Here is a 19,659-nt window from a genome sequence, read left to right as displayed (position 1 = left end):
GTTATGTAACGTGTGAAAAAAATAAGTGTCCTTCATTGAAAAATACCTACAAGTCAGTCAGAGATCTGCAGCATAATATAGGGATAGTAATTACTAACAGAAAACATCATTATCCAATGAGATGTTCGATTTAAGTTTTCATGTGGGAACATTCACAATACATTTACTCATTCTTGAAAATAGATTTGATATTCATTTCATATTTCATAAATCTGCCACTTAGATTATTATAAACACATAAAATCAAGGAACATGTATTTCATAATAGATATTATTACTATTTTATGTTTAGTGACAGATCATAAAATATATTCATCTGTTGCAATGGTTTGCTTCCATGATGATTTAAATTTTGTATGAATTAAATGTCATTCATTAATCACATTTTATATGTGTCAAATTTGTCTATATTCATACAGGCAATGTTAATTTATTGTATGAATGTGGAATAAATACTGGTTGTGTGTTGTTTCTTGTGTCACATTGATTTGCTAAACATAAATAAGGGCTATATATGAAATGGAGTATATTGTCAACACCTCAACAAATTAGGTGAATCATCATCAATTCCAGTATGCACTGCTCTGTGCATGGGTGTTGTCACATAGAATTTTTCCAGCTTGTACATTACAATCTGCACTACTTTTGTTTCTGCTATACATGGCAAGTTTTAAGAAAATTTAGGTGATATATTTGACTGTATGAAAACATAAATGATTATTAAAAGAACACATAGAAAAATGTAGAACATTAACATTGAGATCCGTAAAGCTCAATTTCTCTTGAAGAAATACGAGAGGCAAGCATCTATATGTACTAATAAGACTACCAAAACATATTATCAGTATTGTGCTAGATACAATACAAATACACACAGCTTTTATGATGTTGAAAATTACCAGAGACACATGAATAAGTAAATGAAGATCACATATACAATACTGTTATGTAGGAGCTGCAACATCTTACTCACTAGTAAACATATCAGGAATTTGTACAACATGTGGACAAATCATGCGAAAAATTGAGAATACTTGCTGATAGAAAACTAGCAAGAAAGCAAATTCATGCATTAACCCACAAGTAGCTTAAAATTTGATCTTCTGTTCAGGATGGAAACTTTTCTCCATTGTGACATATTGTGAAACACACTGAACACTGTCACTTCATGTATTCAACTACGTTATGTTCTGTGAAAGAGAAAAATCACGGAAATATAGAAAATCTTAGGATACTGAGAAAAGATTAGAAAGAAAAACAGTGATTTGTATTACAAATGAGACATGCTAATCATTAGATGAGGTAAGCTCATTTTTGACCAGACTATTATAACATCTGCAGGCACATAACTAACAGCACATGTACTTCAGTGCAAAATCAGTTGTAAAAACGCTGGATTCGAGAAAATAATGCATTCAAATGTGTATTAGTATCACGAAATGGTTGCTCTACATAAGACTAATATTAATGAAACATAAACTCTTCTTCGAGGAAATAAATCACGACGCTGATCATATACTGCAAAGCATTAAGTGATATGTGTTAATATACAACTGACTAAACAACATCTTTTTGAATTTCAAGTAATTTGCTGAAATTGTGACTGAAAATATCTATGCAGTTACACAAGTTATCATCAATATTATCTCGTTTCATTGAATGCAGCGCTTTTACAACAAAACCCCGCTATTATTACAACAATTGAATAATATACATACCATAATTTATCTCTATGAGTATATATTTTAAAATAAATTTTAATCTCGATAATTTAGTTTAATATATACATTTAGTTACACCGAAATCGATCATGGTTATTGACTTTTCTACTATTTGCACACACACACACACACACACACACACACACACACACACACACACAAACCTACTTACACTGACGAACAAATTATTTCTCGGCAAACTTTTATATACGGATTCAGACAGCTTCTTGCTTTATAAAATTTTCTGAATAGTAAGCACAGTTGTTATATTCCACGAGCAAATAATACGTTACATATTTATGTCGATGAAAAGTATGCACACAAGCAAGCGGACAGGCACTGTACCCTGACTGCAAAATGAGATTTTATTCTGGTCCTTCCCATTCTCGGCATTCATTCAGCACAGCTAAGAGAGAGCACACAGTAACTGCAACACTAAAAAGAAAACACCAATCGTATGTATCTGTGTTGAAATATTTAAATTTGTTGGTATGACTCGAATTATTTTTAATTATACAATTGTTCATCAATTTGTGCTATCTAAGTCTGAACATCAAGCACTTGTTACACATTTTTATTGGACCAAACATAGCCTTTTGGTAGTTTTCGAGGATCTCACTACCTACAGAAGTAATTCACTGATATGATAGACTGATAAATAAAGTATTAAGCACATAGAAAGTTGTAAACATGGATAAGACACATAAATAAATACTGCCAATATATTCAGCTGCGTAGTTGTGGGACTTAATTTTCCCAGATATTAATAAATAGACACAGACAATCATGCATACATATGTCTCCATAGACTATTAGAATACTGACACCGATACTAGAGAAGAATATTTGGAAACAGGACAAAAGCAGTGAAACTGAAATGGGATATACAGACTGAAATGTATTCTCCACCACAATTTCAAATGTAGTATAATATATCCTCCGTTAGTTGCATATGATAACCACGGAGGAGAGACATAATTTTGTATGACTGGTGTGTTTTCGTGCAGTAATTCTGCGTTTTAAGATCTCGAATGCATAATCTCGTAAGTGTTGTAAGAGGATAGCAACAATCTTCCAGAGGAAGTGTTAAAGTGTACTGTTGATTTTGGGTCTCGTGATAACATTACAAAAACGTAACCTTTCTGGTTCCGTTCTTTAACTCAGGAATCATGCATTGTGTTTTATTCGGCGATGTGAACGTTAGCAACGGGGAAGTTTCTCGTATTGTAACAAGGGTACGATATCACTTGTGATACATAGCGTCATGCCAGATTTCATCATGGCAGTACTTTATAAATGTGTATCTTTATTAAGCAATTAAGATAAACGAGCTATAGAAATGGACGAACATTGGTAACATTCGAAAATATTTTAGGCGGAATCTTCGCCGCTAACGTCGTTGTTCTCCGATGTCCAGACGTGCCGGCCGGTGATCACATGGTAGTAGAAGCCGCGACCCAGGGGCCACTCCACGTCTCTTGACCAGAGCTTCCGACTGAAACATAACATTACGATATCCTTAATGGAAGAGTGAAGGAGCACATGCACTAGAAATGCGTCACATATACAATAAGCAGAATAAAGTTAAGACAAAGACAAAATTCAGGTGCAAGGAGATGATCATTAACAGTGAGAATTTTTTTTTTCTTAAATATGGTAAATTTATTTCGAGACAGGTTCTTATTTTCGGTACACTGTGTATAACATTTATTTGTTTTCAAGTAAAATTCCTGAGACATTCTGCAAAAAAAATGTATCTATTGTTTTATTAAATATAGGAAATTAGTTCCTGACGTTTCGGGGCGCGACAACTGGATAATAAGTTTAATATTAAATTAGTTGCGGAATTTCTAAGCATGTAACTTTACATAATATCTGCAGGATTTAGAACAGCTTTGATTTCTGCTCTGTTTCTGCTATTAAATCATAGTGCCACAGCTCAGTTATAGCAATAAACTGGTGCATTAAATGTGTTTATTCGTTCAGAAACGAAGCCAATTACAGCTGAGAAATTCTTTGCCGTATCAAATGGTTCAAATGGCTCTGAGCACTATGGGACTTAACATCTGTGGTCATCAGTCGCCTAGAACTTAGGACTACTTAAACCTAAGTAACCTAAGAACACCACACACATCCATGCCCGAGGCAGGATTCGAACCTGCGACCGTAACGGTCACGCGGTTCCAGACTGAAGCGCCTAGGACCGCACGGTTGCCGTATCAACTTTCGAGCAGCTTGCAATAACTGCGGTACCAATCTTTCACAAAGATATCTTATAATTACTTCTATTCGTAAAATGTATCTCACTCCTTCTCCTGATATATCCATTCAACGTACATACCTTGAAACAGCGGAGACCCCGTTAAATGTATTATTCACAGTAAGCAACAAGGTGGAGTAGTCTGGTGTTGGCGGATGGGACTGAGAATAAACGTGATATGGTTTAAAGTGTACAAAATTTCTGATACAGCGGCAGAATGTAATGACAGAGACGTCATAACGTGGTATTCGAGTAAGGAAATGGTCTAAGTTATGCAACGGGTCACAAGCTTTACTCGTTGTAAATACCGCGTGATCTTGTCCACTTTCTGTGCATAATGAAAGATACTATGTGTAACAGCTGGATAATATGTTTAATATTAAATTAGTTGGGGAATTTCTAAGCACGTAACTTTACATAATATCTGCAGGATTTAGAACAGCTCGTTCCAATCTGACTTAAGCAAATTGTTGTTGTTGTTGTGGTCTTCAGTCCTGAGACTGGTTTGGTGCAGCTCTCCATGCTACTCTATCCTGTGCAAGGTTCTTCATCTCCCAGTACCTACTGCAACCTACATCCTTCTGAATTTGCTTAGTGTATTCATCTCTTGGTCTCCCTCTACGATTTTTACCCTCCACACTGCCCTCCAATACTAAATTGGTGATCCCTTCATGCCTCAACACATGTCCTACCAACCGATCCCTTCTTCTGGTCAAGTTGTGCCACAAACTTCTCTTCTCCCCAATCCGATTCAATACTTCCTCATTAGTTATGTGATCTACCCATCTAATCTTCACCATTCTTCTGTAGCACTACATTTCGAAAGGTTCTATTCTCTTCTTGTCCAAACTATTTATCGTCCATGTTTCACTTCCATACATGGCTACACTCCATACAAATACTTTCAGAAATGACTTCCTGACATTGAAATCTATAGTCGATGTTAACAAATTTCTCTTCTTCAGAAACGCTTTCCTTGCCATTGCCACTCAATTCGACTACTTTCCATTATCCTCGTTTTGCTTTTGTTGATGTTCATCTTTTACCCTCCTTTCAAGACACTGTCCATCCCATTCAACTGCTCTTCCAAGTCCTTTGCTGTCTCTGACAGAATTACAATGTCATCGGCGAACCTCAAAATTTTTATTTCTTCTCCATGGATTTTAATACCTACTCCGAATTTTTGTTTTGTTTCCTTCACTGCTTGCTCAATATACAGACTGAATAACATCGGGGAGAGACTACAACCGTGTCTCACTTCCTTCGCAACCACTGCTTCCTTTTAAGCAAATTAAAACAGAATAAACACAAACGTATAACACGCTAGTGAACTGGAAACGATTTTTAAGCATCGCAGAAATCTAGAGGCCTCATATTCCACTATATAATCAAAAATAGTTTTCCATTTCTATCACAATGTAATCATACGCAGGACTAAGACACACAAGAAGCCTTTCACATTCAAGTTTATAAATGTAACATCAATACTGCGGAAGCGAAATTAGGCAATGGCTCCTGTTTTATCGTTTTTTAAAGGAATTTCTTTGTCGTTACATAAATTACCTGTAACTAAGGGGAATATGGTTTTTATGGATTATATTACGGTATTTAATTTCACTGAACAGAAAATCATATCACTCATTTGTGCTTTGACAAGTAAACAATTATTTGCGACGTAACGTTCGTTGGGCGCATTGTGTTCGACGTACACGAGCCTTACAGTCATATATCCAATGTTACACAAAACGTCCATTAGTTACGTAAACCAGGTTACCAGGCTATAGAGGAGCTACGTATTGCTGTCATTGCTGGAATTTTGTCAATATAAATGAAAACCTTTATTGTTGCCTCGAAAATACTCTGTCAATTATCATGCTTTCAGCAGTGAAAATGTCAGCAGTAACGGGCTCTATCGAATTACATTTAACTGTTGCGTCACCATTCCCAGACTGGAATGACAGAAACGGAAGGGAGACATAATTATGTACGACCAATGGGTTTTCCTGTAGTAATTCAGCGTTTCCAAGAGTTCCAATGAATGGTCTTCAGCCTTAAAACAAACTGAAATACTTTTGAAAATATCGAATAAATTTGTGTAGCATTTCCTTAAACTATATCTTGTAGTAAAAGAAAAAGAAATCAGCGTGAATATAAGGCGTTATCGTAAATGGTTACCAGCTGCCAGAGTAATGCATCACTCTATTCTACTGCCGAAGTCCACAACGTTATTGTTAATTGAAATGTACCTCTTTCTGTGATACTTTGGTTGGGAAAAAACCAGCAACGGATCAGTTATAAATCACACATGTTGTTGCGGGTTAAATGATACAACACAGTGGGATACGTTGAGATTGGCTAAGAGGGTAGGGTGGCAAGAGGAAGTGGCGTAGTTTCACTAACCGCCTTATGCCACCGTTTGTTAATAAATGAAAATTTTTGTTTTCTCTCAGTGACCTGCGTAAATTAAAATGAGCACCTATGCGCACCAGTGAGTTTCAGATGTGTTTCTGAATTGGAAAACTTGTATTGCAGTATGGTACGTGCATTTGGTTCCATAACGTTGGGCAACAATGAAAATGTTTTGGGCTTAAAAATAGTAAATTTACATGTATTTCCATCTGCTGAATTCAAAAATCACCATAAAAATGACAAATTAGCTCTGGTTCCGAGGATAAAGTGACATTTCATTTTTTAGCGTGAAGATTTTAAATTTGGTGTAATTTTTTTTGGGAGTCGGCACAGATGTCAAATAACAAAACACAAATGCTCTTGAGCTGTTTGTAAGTCATAAACATAGATACTGTTGCTGTGACTGTGAATTAAATGAAGTTTCTACTCAAATTAATGAAAAAGTTCTGGTTCGCGAGTGCTTTTTTAGTGTAAAATTTGTAAAAATGCCACGAAAATGTGTAAATATGGTGAATAACTTTTGTTATATTTGTGGTGAAATAACATTTTCCTCACAGAAAAGCAATCTTACGCCTCTTGTAAAGTCTGCCTATCAGTACTATTTCTGTATGAAACTAGGGGACCAGGATATGTCTTGAGCTCCACATATATGTTGCAACGCATGTTCAGTTACACTGCAACAATGGCTGAAAAAGAAGAAACGATATATGGCTTTCGTTGTGCCAATGATTTGGCGGGAGCCTACAAACCATACAATCGACTGATATTTCTGCCTGACTCCACCTACAAAGGCAGGATTGTCTATGAAGAAAAGAAGAACAATTCAGTACCCGAATCTTCTATCTGCTATTCGACCGATTCCACATTCGGATTGTTTACCAGTTCCTAGTCCACCCGAAAATTGTGTGTTTGTAGTAGAAAATGACGACAGTGTGGAATAAGAAGAACCCAACAAGCCTTCCACATCCCATGACCATTATTTTGAGGGAAAAGGTGATAAACCGCACAGACTGAGTCAAGCGGAATTGAGCGATCTCATTACAGACCTTGGCCTGTCAAAGGAGAAAGCAGAAATTCTTGGGTCTCGACTACAGTAGTGGAATCTTCTCCAAAGTGATGTGAGAATCTCACAGTACAGAAAACGTCACATTAAACTGCTTCCCTTTTTTAAGAAGAAAAATAATCTTGTTGTTTGCTGCAACATTAATGGCTTGATGAAATCTTTGAATTTGAACCATAATCCAACTGAATGGAGGCTGTTCATAGACACCTCCAAGCTCAGTTTTAAAGCTGTGTTACTTCACAACGGGAACTTTCTTTCGTCTTCTCCGGTTGGTCATGCTGTTCACATGAAGGAGAAATATGCAAATATGACAGCTCTCTTGGACCCAATTACATATCATCAACACAAATGGAAAATCTGTGGTGATCTAAAAGTCATTTCCATACTCTTAGGAATCCAACTGGGTTGCACAAAGCATTGCTGCCTCTTATGTATGTGGGACAGTAGAGATAGGAAATTGCATTATATTAAAGAAGACTGGCCTGCAAGAAATCTTCACCCTAGCGAGAAAAACGTCGTTCCCAAGCCTCTTGTGGACCCAAAAGAAGCTCTTCTGCCATCCCTGCGTATCAAGCTGGGTTTGATGAAAAACTTTGTCACAGTTGTGTACCGAGAAGGATGGGCCTTTAAGTACATAAGAGAGAAATTTTCGAAATTATGTGTTGCAAAAGTTAGGGAAGGCATGTTAGTCGGACCACAAATAAGAGAACTTGTAAAGGATCCGGCATTTGACCAAGTTTTGCAGGGGAAAGAAAAGGAAGTTAAGGAAGCCTTCAAGGGTGTTGTTCATGGATTTTTAGGCAACAAAAGAGATGACAACTACAAGCATTGGGTGACAGTGCTCCTGCAAAAATACCGTAACCTTGGATGCAACATGTCACTTAAGATCCATTTTCTCCACTCCCACGTAGACTTTTTCCCTCCTAGTTGTGGAGCTGTTAGTGATGAACATGGTAAGAGATTCCATCAGGACATTTCTGTTATGGAACAAAGATATTAGGGCCGTTGGAATGAGGTAATGCTTGCGGATAACTGTTGGTCTTTGTGTAGGGATTTTGCGGAACTCCATTACAAGAGGCAAGCTAAAAGAAGACGAAGTCATTAGACCACCATATGATTCTCTTAGGACACAACCATCTGCGAAGTATTTTTTCAGCAATTTAGAACTCTCAGCATGTAATTACCAGTTTAAAAAATCAAATGCACTTTAATTGTTGTTAGCATGTATGTAATTAAAATGTATCATTTTCTCTCAATCCGTTGATATGTAATACCTCCACCTTGTGTATATCGTAGAAACTGGAACTAATAAAAAAATTTCATTGTCATATTTGTTTTTCTCAACCCAAAATTAGTAAGAATTGCCTCATGAAGTGCTCGAAACATTCAAAAATAATTTTTTTGTTGCCCAGTGTAATCTGACGTAGAAAGATGCAAAGGTGACTTCGTTAAACACAAAAGCAGAAAAAATGTTTTTACTTTTTAATGATTGACATTAATTAAAGCATGTAACTTCGTAGGTTTTCCCGGTGTAATAAGTCAGAAAGTCTCTTCATGTTTGCTGCCGGATCCTAAAATCAACTTGACTCGATGTTTCGGCGATACAACTGGACACAACCAGCAGCAGAATGCTGCTTCGCTGATGAGTTCCGCTGAGAACTGACGCTAGGCTGCAAATCGGCGTCCTATTCTATATAAATCAGATGGACGGTAAATTGATACACGAGTAGAAATGAATTCAGCATTTAACTTGCAAGAGAATAATTTTTTTTCAGTGAATTAAGGAAATATTTCATGCAGAAATATTTCATGCATTGTTAGAGAACTGCTTGTTACGACAGAGAGAGTATTAGCGCTTAAAAGCGATTGTGTTAAAGAGTCTCTGGCAGTTCCGTGCCCAGTGTCCATAATATTCAAGCGGTTCCTCGCTATCTCGCACGCGAGCCTGGAATAGCCACGAACGACGCCGCTGCTTAGCAACTGGCACACACTAGAATACATCCACGTCAGCCGCTCCGACCTGTAGCCTCCAATAATAGGTCTTTGCGCTCCCTTTGCTACGCTTCTACGCCTTTGTGTCACAATCACGTCATGCTCTTTTTACTTACACTTCGTTAAACACAGGACGGTGCATGTTGGTTGTGGACACTGTGACACATGAAAGTACTCCCACCAGTTATCATTCCGACGTACTTTCATCGTGGCTTCCGGCCGTTATTCCATATGCCACACAGTTACTGACGGCTGTATCGGATTTCCGGCTATGTCATTCAAATAGCACTTACTGTAGACAGCAGAATAGATTACCGTTTGAAGAGTACAGCTACAATGAACGCCGTACTGAATAATTCTGAATGAGATGTTGCTTCACTCCCACTCTCGCTGGTAATGCCACAAGTTAATTGCTGCTTTAAGTACATAAGGGCCTCTCTACAGCTCAGTTTTATACATATCTAGTGTAGGGTTCGTTTCGGGCCACGAATTAATTTCAGCAAACTCAACCTAAGTCAGAAATAAAATTTTGTTCTTAGCCGTGAACTTTTTGTTCAAGTGAACTGATTTGATAAATCAGTATTATGAATCATTACGGATCTCATCAGGATCTGCAGCCTGATGTACACAAATGTAAACTGAAACTAATTGTTACTTTATCAGTCTTTCAACGTACTTAAGAGACTGAAAAAGATCTTAGTGCAGTAATGTATGGTAGCGAGCACATGAATCTGACACAAGTGTTGCCGTATCACAGACATTGCCATAAAATTGTGAATTACGACGTATGCAGCAGAAAATTATAATGCCAGGGAGCAATAAGAGAAATTAAAAGGTTCCGTTGTTTGATCGCTCATTTCCTGTCATTCATGTGAAACAACGACAGTGTATTCCCTCCGACATTTATGACCACTCAGGTATGAAACTTAGACACTAAACATGTAACTGGGATATGTTTTCCGAAGATACTGACAGAAGAAGAGAGTTAGTTATTGTCAATAGGACATTTAAGATGGTTTCCGCGAATCCCAGCTGTGTGGACGAGTAAATACTCTGAATTCAAGGCAGCTGAACTCTGCTCTGCTGACAACGGCATTTAATTGGCTGTAGTACCTCTGAAGCCATGTAATTTATGCTACTCTCACGTTTTCGCCAGAAGTACATTGCTACATGAATAGCTGCTTCATGCGATATGTACACTTCTAGCACACTAAAATAGATTCAGTAAGTCTGCACAAAACTTTAGGAGCCCAATAAATCCGCATTCAAAACCGTTGAAGAACCGACTAAGTCTCTGATATAACTCGTTGACTCGACTTCACGTCAGACGTTCTCTGTTGTGAGAACGGTTATGAAAACTATGGACTCCTTACTTTTTCTAATGAAAGAGCCTATTTATTCCTAAATATACACGTATGAACTTTATTTTAAAATCTACACATATTAAAAGAAGAAATATTAATATTTTTATAAGTATTCAAACAATCATCATTTTAAAAGCTGGAATTGTGTATCAAATCAAGAAAAGAAAACATTATTTTCCAACAAATCAGGAAACTGGTGGGAAAACGGTTACACGATTTTTTTTAAAAAAAAGAACGCAGATTTAGGAACGGACCTGGAAAATGTGCCACTCATTTCAACGTACGGCCTACTGTGAACATCAAGAAATAGTAACTTGCACATTGTAGTTATGGCAACGAAATTTCAACGCCATTAAAATTTTGTGGTTTCGCTACACGTACGTTTGCCAATACGGAAACTTCAGTTTTGTTGGTAAACTACCGTTCGTCACAAATAACACTACGATAAAGACTATTTCCCACTGGGAATAATATAATGTTTCCCAACATTCTATGATTTCGGGTATGCAGCAGTGAGTGTTTTGATGACATTTAGCCAGATTGTAAGAGTAAAATTTGTATCACATTTTCAGAAGATTGTCTCTGTCCTTGAAGATTTAAATTATCTTTTCTCTTACAGTCATATGTAACACATTAGTCTAAATAATTAAATGCAGTACGCGGTGGGTGCGGTAATGTTTACGTAGTGTAAGTGATTGTGTTGCTTTGAGTTAATAGACAGCACCCTCACGCACATGTTGTGCCACGCCAGTGCGTGTACCCTCTGTGCTTACCTAAGGTCTACGCTCGTGAAATAGCTGACGGCCTTTGCTGTGCCAAGCGAATAATGCAAACAACAGCGCTGTTTATATTTGTCAGCTTTGCAAATTGACGTTCGTTTGCCGCCTTGGGTTAACGCAACGCGGTCGCTGCCCCGTTTTAAACGCACCATTTTGCGTGACTCATCATTAACATTGTGCCTAAAAAGGGACGGCATCGTGTATAAGCAGTGTAACGGTGCAACAACATTATAATAGTTCCATACCACGGGTGAACTGTCAGCTTCGTGCGCTTTCGCAGTAACATGAACCGAATTAATTTTTGCACTGTTTCATGGCTGTAAGATATTAAGAGCGAAGGAAAGAAAATAAAGATGTCAAGAGATAAATGACATGAACTATTATAAAGGAAAGGGAAATACTGCTGTAAGTGGTAAACCTACATCTCTCATTGGGAAAAATGTGTTCGTCGCCAGAGTGACTATGTTGACAAATGAACATGTAAACATGAAGAATGAAGGTGTAGAATGTTAATAACGTCTGAGTAATTTCAAAAGCCTTAACAGTTTTCGCATGACAAAAATCGGAGGCATAACTTTTCAGCACGTTTTCGTACATCCATGAGAACATGTTTACTGTAGTCAGTTCCTGGTCTCCCTCTGCAAATTTTACGCTTCATATTTATCTTCATTACGAAACTGACGATTCCTTGATGATTCAGGAAGTGTACTGTAACTGCTCTGTTATTCTAGCCAGGTTATGCCATTTTTCGTCCCATTTCAACCCAGCACCTCCTCATTATTCATCCGCTCTACTCATCTACTTTTGAGCAATCTATTTTCTTTTCGTCGGAACCATTTATCGTTTCCGTTTCACTATCGTAGTCGGCCGCTGTGGCCGAGCGGTTCTAGGCGCTTCAGGCGCTTCTAGGCGCTGCTGCTACGGTCGCAGGTTCGAATCCTGCCTCGGACATGGATGTGTGTGATGGCCTTTATATTAGTTAGGTTTAAATAGTTGTAAGTCTAGGGGACTGATGACCTAAGATGTTGAGTCCCATAGTGCTTAGACCCATCTGAACCATCTTCACTATCGTACAAGGATAAACATCAGATGAACACCTTCAAAAATATCTTTGTAAAACAGAGATTTATATCAGATGTAAGAAAAAACTCATTTTTACGATTACTTTGCTGCCAATCTTCATTTTATATCCTCTCTAATTCCTCCGTTGTCACTTCTTTTGCTGCTCGGTTACAAAAACAGATGCAATATGTTTAGCTTCTCATTTCCTAGTATAACTGATTCAGCATCACGTGACATAAATGGACTACATTCGGTGCCTTTGTTTTATAAGGGATGATCAAAAAGTAAGTGTTCGAAGGAAATGAAATGTGTGTGAAATCTTATGGGACTAAACTGCTAAGGTCATCAGTCCCTAAGCTTACACACTACTTAACCTAAATTATCCTAAGGACAAAGAGACACACCCATGCCCGAGGGAAGACTCGAACCTCCGCCGGGACCAGCTGCACAATCCACGACTGCAGCGCCCCTGACCGCTCGGCTAATCCCGCGTCCGTTCGAAGGCCGTACAGTCCGGAACAGTCCAGAATCGGTACGCCAATCAGACAAAATCACCGATAGCAATCATCCCAACGACGCACCGGTTTGAAGATAGTCATTTGGTAACACACCTTGTCCTGCAGAATGAAGAGGTCTGTAACTGCCTCCTGTTCATCCTCGTCCGACAGAAGTCGTAGATCCTTCAAGGTTTCTTTAAGGGACTAAAGACATGATAATTGCATCAGAACTATATGGTGGGTGCTTGCGTTAGATATGGTGTAACTTCTGTGCTACGACATTTGTGATATGGGGACACGCGTTATCACGAAGCAGCAGCACACCTTGTCATATCATTACACGGCGGTGGTTCTCGACAGACATGCTGTCCTATACGCATTCTTCAAAAATGCCTCTGAGCTCTATGGAACTTAACATCTGAGGTCATCAGTCTCCTAGAACTTAGATCTACTTAAACCTAACTAACCTAAGGACATCACACACATCCATGCCCGAGGCAGGATTCGAGCCTGCGACCGTAGTGGTCGCACGGTTCCAGACTGAAGCGCCTAGAACCGCTCGGGCACTGCGGCCGGCACACATTCTTCATTTTCCGATCGATGTCTACCGGTGTTTGCTCTTTGGCATCCAAGAAAAAAGTAACAGTATGTTGGCCCTATTTGGACGCATTTGGTAATAACGTCGCAGCGTTCAGGTTTCCCCATTTTCTGCACGCACGTTGGAAATATACTACTGCCACACTAATCACTTTACTACATGTCGGTGCTTACAGACCAGCATCAGAGTCACGCTACGTTGCATATACGCTGCAGCGATTTCCTCAAACGAAAACTTTTTGATCGGTCCCTATACTTTTATAACCTGTCTGATCAAATCCTTTAGCGTCTCTGATGGAAATGAAAAAGTGGGCGTATGGCATCGTTGGCCGGGAGACCGCATCCGGGGAATTTCGGCCTCCATCTGCAAGTCATATTTCAGCCGACGTCACATCGGGCGACTTGCGAGCCGGTGATGAGATGAAATGATCATGAGGAGAACACAACACCCAGTCCTCGAGTGGAGAAACTCTCCAACCCGGTCGGGAATCGAATCCCGGTCCGCTTGCATAGGAGGCGAACACGTTACCGCCCAGCTAAGCAGGCGGACTCTGACGAAATTATAATGTCATCCGCAAACCTCAAAGTTTTAGTTTTTTCTGTGTAAAAATTAAACTCCTTTTCCCATTTCTTGTTGGATTCCTTCGCGCATTGCACAATGTACATATTAAATAACATCAGAGATGGGCTACAACTCTGTTTGACTCCGTTCTCAGCTACTGTTTCCCTTTAATGCTTTTCGATTTATAGTTGCAGTACGGTATATTTACGAGTGGTAGAGAACCTTCCGCTCCCTGTGTTTTATCCTTACTACCCCGTGAATTTCAAAAACAGTATTCCAGTCAACAATTTCTCTGGATCTACAAATGGTAATAGAGTCGTTGAATAAATAATGCCCCAATATTTCTACAGCCATTAATATATATGGGAAAGCGTCCTTCCAGGCGTTTCACACTTGATGATTCTTATGTACGTGTGCTACGTTTCGAAGAGTACCGACTGAGGCAGAGCCGTAGTGAATCATCAAAGTGCCGTCTACGTATGACACTCGTTACAAGTAATGCGCTGCATTTGAAACCGTGGTGAACATCGATAAACGTTTCTGTGCAGTGTAAGGTAATGATGCTATTGATAATGCACTGTTGAGGAGGCCGGTAAAGATATTTTAAGCATTTGTAAACCCGGAAACAGAGCGCCACGATCGGCCGCATTTGGGATGTCGTGTCACAATCGCTGCTCTCGACATGGTGGTTCGTGCAGATACCATTATTCGCGCAGATAGGAGCATCAGAACTCGTCAAATGTCTCTACATGTAACAGTAGGCTTTGTTAGCGCTGTTAGTGAGACACATGGATATTCAAAGGTGTGATCAATATTGGTTCCACGAATTCTCACAACGGGCCATTTCCTCTTCATTGCAGGAACAGCTTGAGACCGGCAGAGGGACCGTTCATTAATGGATTATTACATGTGCGAAAGGTGAGTGTACCACTTTGAGCTGTAAATAAAAAGGCAGTCAGTGGAGTGACATCAGCCACAATCACCAAAAAACGATGTAATTAAAAGTAGCCCTCTCTGCTGCCAAAGTCATGATAAAAGTATTTAAGACAGTGAAGACGTCATTCTCGTGGATGCGTTCACAAAAGCGTCAACCATTAATTTATAGGCACATGTAAATCCTCTGAATTCACTCCAGAACCGTCTGCGACGTGTTAGTTCTGACAAGAATCCAAAAGAAATCTTGATCCAACACAACAGCGCATGCCGACACACAAGTCTCAAAAGCTGAAAACACATCGCCAAACTGTGTGAGAACATCACTGTCTCATCCATCCTATAGCCCTGACCTTCTAGGGCAACTAAGGATGCTCTAAGTGGAGCACACTTTTAACATAATGAGAGCGTAATTCATACAGTGAAAAGGAACATATGACAACGGCATTTACCATCAGGGGAATACATGCTCTTACACAACGCTGGTGTACGACCATATAATGTGAAGGAAACTGTGAAGAAAAATAGTACATGTAAAAGAAATGTTGACTAAAATCGTCTCGTCAATGAACCACAGACTTTCCGAGTTGGGATAGTTTTCGTGCCTCAACGATGCAGAGAGCCATACTATTGGTCGAATCACAACGGAGGGGTACCTGTGGTGACGCCAAACAGGTGTTTTAGGAAGAGCGGCAGCTGCCTTTTCAGTAGTTGCAGGTAAGCAGTCTTGATGATCAACTGATCTGGCCTTGTAACATCAGCCAATATCTACTAGTATTGCGAACGCTGAAGCCAAGAGGAAATTATAGCCATTATCTTTCCCGAGGGCTCTACTGTATGGTTAAATAATGATGGCATCCCTTTTGGTAAAACACTCCAGAGGAAAGATATCCCCCCTCAAATCTCTAGATGGGGACTAATCAGGAGGAGGTCGTCACCAGGAAGAACAAAACAAGTATCCTACGAGCCCGAGCGTGGAATGTTATACCCTTAAGCGGGCAGGTAGGCTAGAAAATTGAAAAAGGGAAATTGGGTGGGTTGAACTTAGATATAGTGGTAATTAATGAAGTCCGGTGGCAGATATAGTGGTAATTAATGAAGTCCGGTGGTAGGAAGAACAGCAATTCTGGACAGGTCAGTAGACGGTAATAAAAAAAATCAAATAGGTTAATCAGGGAGTACGTCTACTAATGAACAAAAAATGGGAATATAGGTAAGCTACTATGAGAAGCACAATGAACGCACAGTCGTAGCCAAGAGAGACAAGAAGCAAAAATCCACTACTGCAGCACACGTTCATACGCCAGCTAGCAACGCAGATGATGAAGAGATCGAAAGAATGTATGACGATTCCAGAAAGAGATTTTCACTCTGCAGCGGAGCGTGCGCTGATATGAAACTTGCTGGCAGATTAAATCTGTATGCAGGACCGAGTCTCGAACTCAGGACCTTTGCCTTGTGCGGGCAAGTGCTCTACCAACTTCTTGTTTTCTTTTTTTGTTGTGTGTACATAACCTGTGCGGCATTGCTAGCCCACCATCCGGCGCAACGCCAAACCCGCCTCCGCCCCCTCCCTCAAGTGGAGGTTTGAGGAAAGCCTCCGAGATCTTCAACCCTTTGAATCATGATGCATGGCAGTAGTGTAAAAGGTTCCGGATGTAAATGAGCTTCACATTCGGATCTCCGGATGGGAGCCACTATGGTGTCACCAAATCCAAAGTCTATAACACGACATAATCTTTTCTTATTGGCGTTGACTAGAAGCAGACGATAGATCGACAAAGACAGAAGAGGTGAAAAGTGCCTTCGACACAATTCAGGAAATCTTTTCTGTTACTGTTGTGAACCAAATGGAAAATTAAATGAAATCGGCTTTCTAGAAAAAAACCATAGCAGACAAGATACCAGTACCAAGAAGATCTTCAAAGGAAATGTACGTTTGGTCCTCAGATATCGCAAAGATATAAAATCCAAATAATGCAAGCATATATCTGCTTCTAATCTCTCGGATGTGAATTATCTGAAAGACACCTGTGAAAAAAGGAGACAATGATTTTATAAATTACTAGTGGGAACGTGCAAGCAAGTTCATTCATTTATTGGCAAATATGGAATAGATGGAAGAAATGGTAGAAGAGAAAGAGGAAATTACAGAAGTGAAAGACTGATTAATTTTGCAAGAATGTATGAAAAAGTATATTATGAATATGTACTTGGAGAAGTATCCTAGTTGCAAATAGACTTGGAGGGGTCGTAACTTTAAAGTGTTAAATGAAATAGACTTCAGTCTTACCACCGAGCTTCAAAACGTTAAGGAAATATTATGTGCTGAACAGGTTCAATACAACCAGTGATCATCGATTACTAAGAACAAAAACTTAACGGAAGACAAAAGATGAAAGACTAAAACTATTTAAAGAAAAAAGACAATTGTAAATTTCAAAAATCTCGAAGAAAGGAAAGAAGATGAATATCAAGAAATAACCGAGAGAAAATTAAAAGAATATTATGCAGACGAGTCAACAAAGGTACTTATCACAACAACTGAGGAAAAAGGTGGCTTGCACAAATCTCTAAACCAGACAAAGAAGCTGAAAAATAAAACGATAAGTTTGACAGACAAGTGGAGGAAAATGAAAGTATAAACAGACGAAGATAGTATACACAACTACGCAAGGCTCAGAGAAAGAGCATGAAAGAAGATATCAAGAAGTATGAAGACGTTACGCAATTCTTGAAAATAAATCTAGTTTAAAGATTGCTAAACGGAAGCTTATAATTGGAAAGAATCAGATAATAGCGTCGGACTCAGATCAAGGCCGGACTGAAGATAAAAAGAAATACTGGAATATACTGAGAGGTTTTATAGTAACCTGTATAGTAAAGTCAATTATGGGACCCGCATACTACATTAGTTGGATGCTTCTGTTTCCCAAATCCCAGAAACACTCCCATCAGAAATCAAATATGCTACAGACAAAGTTGAAAAAAGAAACTGCTTCAGGCAGTGATAACCTCTCAATCGATATTTTAAATCTGATGGATGAGACTCTATAAAGCAAGTAGCTACAATACAGTAAACTTCAAACATCTTGACAGATTAAAACCGTGTGCTGGACCGAACCTCGAATTCGGGAGCTTCTCCGTGCGCGGGGAAGTACTCTACCAACTGAGCTACACAAGCACGAAGCAGGTAACGTCCTCACAACTTCAGTTCTAGTAGTACCTCGTCTCCTACCTTCCAAACTTCACAGAAGCTCTTCTGCGAACCTTGCAGAAATAGTGCTTCTGGAAGAAAGGATATTGCGGAGACATGGCTTAGCCAGAGCCCGGAGGATGTTTCCAGAATGAGATTTTCACTCTGCTGAAATGAAACTTCCTGGCAGATTAAAACTGTGTGCCGGACCGAGACTCGAAATCGGGACCTATGTGTTTCAATGTATGACGAGGTAAAGGAAATTATTCTGATATTTAAGGGAGAGGCAATGTTCATTGTGATGGAGGACTGAAATTCGATAGTAGGAAGAGGAAGAGAAAGAAAAATAGTAGGAGGATATGGACGGGGGAAAGGAATCAAAGAGGAAGTCGGTCTGTAGAGTTTTACGCGGAACACAATTTAATCATTGCTAAACTTAGTTTAAAAATCATGAACGAAGAGTGTATCCGTGGAAGAGAACTGGAGACTTTGGACGAATATATATTGGTTACATAATGGCAAGACACACATTTCGGAACCAAATTTTAAGTTGTAAGACATTTCCAGGGCAGACTTTACTCTGACCACAACTGACTGCTTATGAACTGAAGATCCAAATTGAAGCAACTGCAAGAAGAAGAGAATTTTAGAAATGAGTGGCTACTTCAGGACGTAATGGATTTCACTGTTGAAAGGAGAAATCATAAGAATTCAGAACATGAAGCCTACAAACGGGAATATAGACCTATAAAAATGAGACTGACAGAACGTGCAAATGGCTAAACAGGAATGGCTAAAGGAGACATTCAAGACTATAGACACACGTGTAACTAAAGGAAAGTTGAAGACCGCCTACATGAAAATTGAAGAGACTTTTGGAGGAAAGAGAAGCTGTTGTATGAACATCAAGAGCTTAGTTGTAAAATCAGTGGAACAAGTATGCAGAGGTTAGTTTGGGTTCCGGGAGATGTACGAACACGCGAGGCAATACTGCATATAGGACTTCTTTTACAAGATAGATTAACGAAAAGCAAACCTACGTTATAACATTTATAGGCTTAGAGAAAGCTTTCGACAATGTTAAATAGAATACACTCTTTGAAATTCTGAGGATAGGAGGAGTAATGTACAGGGAGTGAAATGATACTTACAAGCTATACAGAAGATAGACCGCATTTATAAGAGATGTAGGGCATGAAAGGGATGTTGTGGTAGAAGAGTGAG

General features: G+C 39.1%; 1 protein-coding gene across 1 annotated transcript in view; it reads right to left on the bottom strand.

Moving 5' to 3' along the window:
- Positions 1-2,929: 2,929 nt before the first annotated feature.
- The window catches only part of LOC126298842 (toll-like receptor 6), a 319,072-nt gene continuing 302,342 nt past the window's right edge, over positions 2,930-19,659 (bottom strand). The window contains exon 2 of the mRNA XM_049990329.1: positions 2,930-3,216. The gene's annotated coding sequence lies outside the window, so the exon portion shown is untranslated. The remainder of the gene's footprint in view (positions 3,217-19,659) is intronic.

This window comes from Schistocerca gregaria, chromosome X, assembly GCF_023897955.1.
Source record: "Schistocerca gregaria isolate iqSchGreg1 chromosome X, iqSchGreg1.2, whole genome shotgun sequence".
NCBI lineage: Eukaryota > Metazoa > Arthropoda > Insecta > Orthoptera > Acrididae > Schistocerca > Schistocerca gregaria.
The sequence above is the reverse complement of the archived record's forward strand: the minus strand, read 5'-3'. Positions and strand labels throughout refer to the sequence as shown.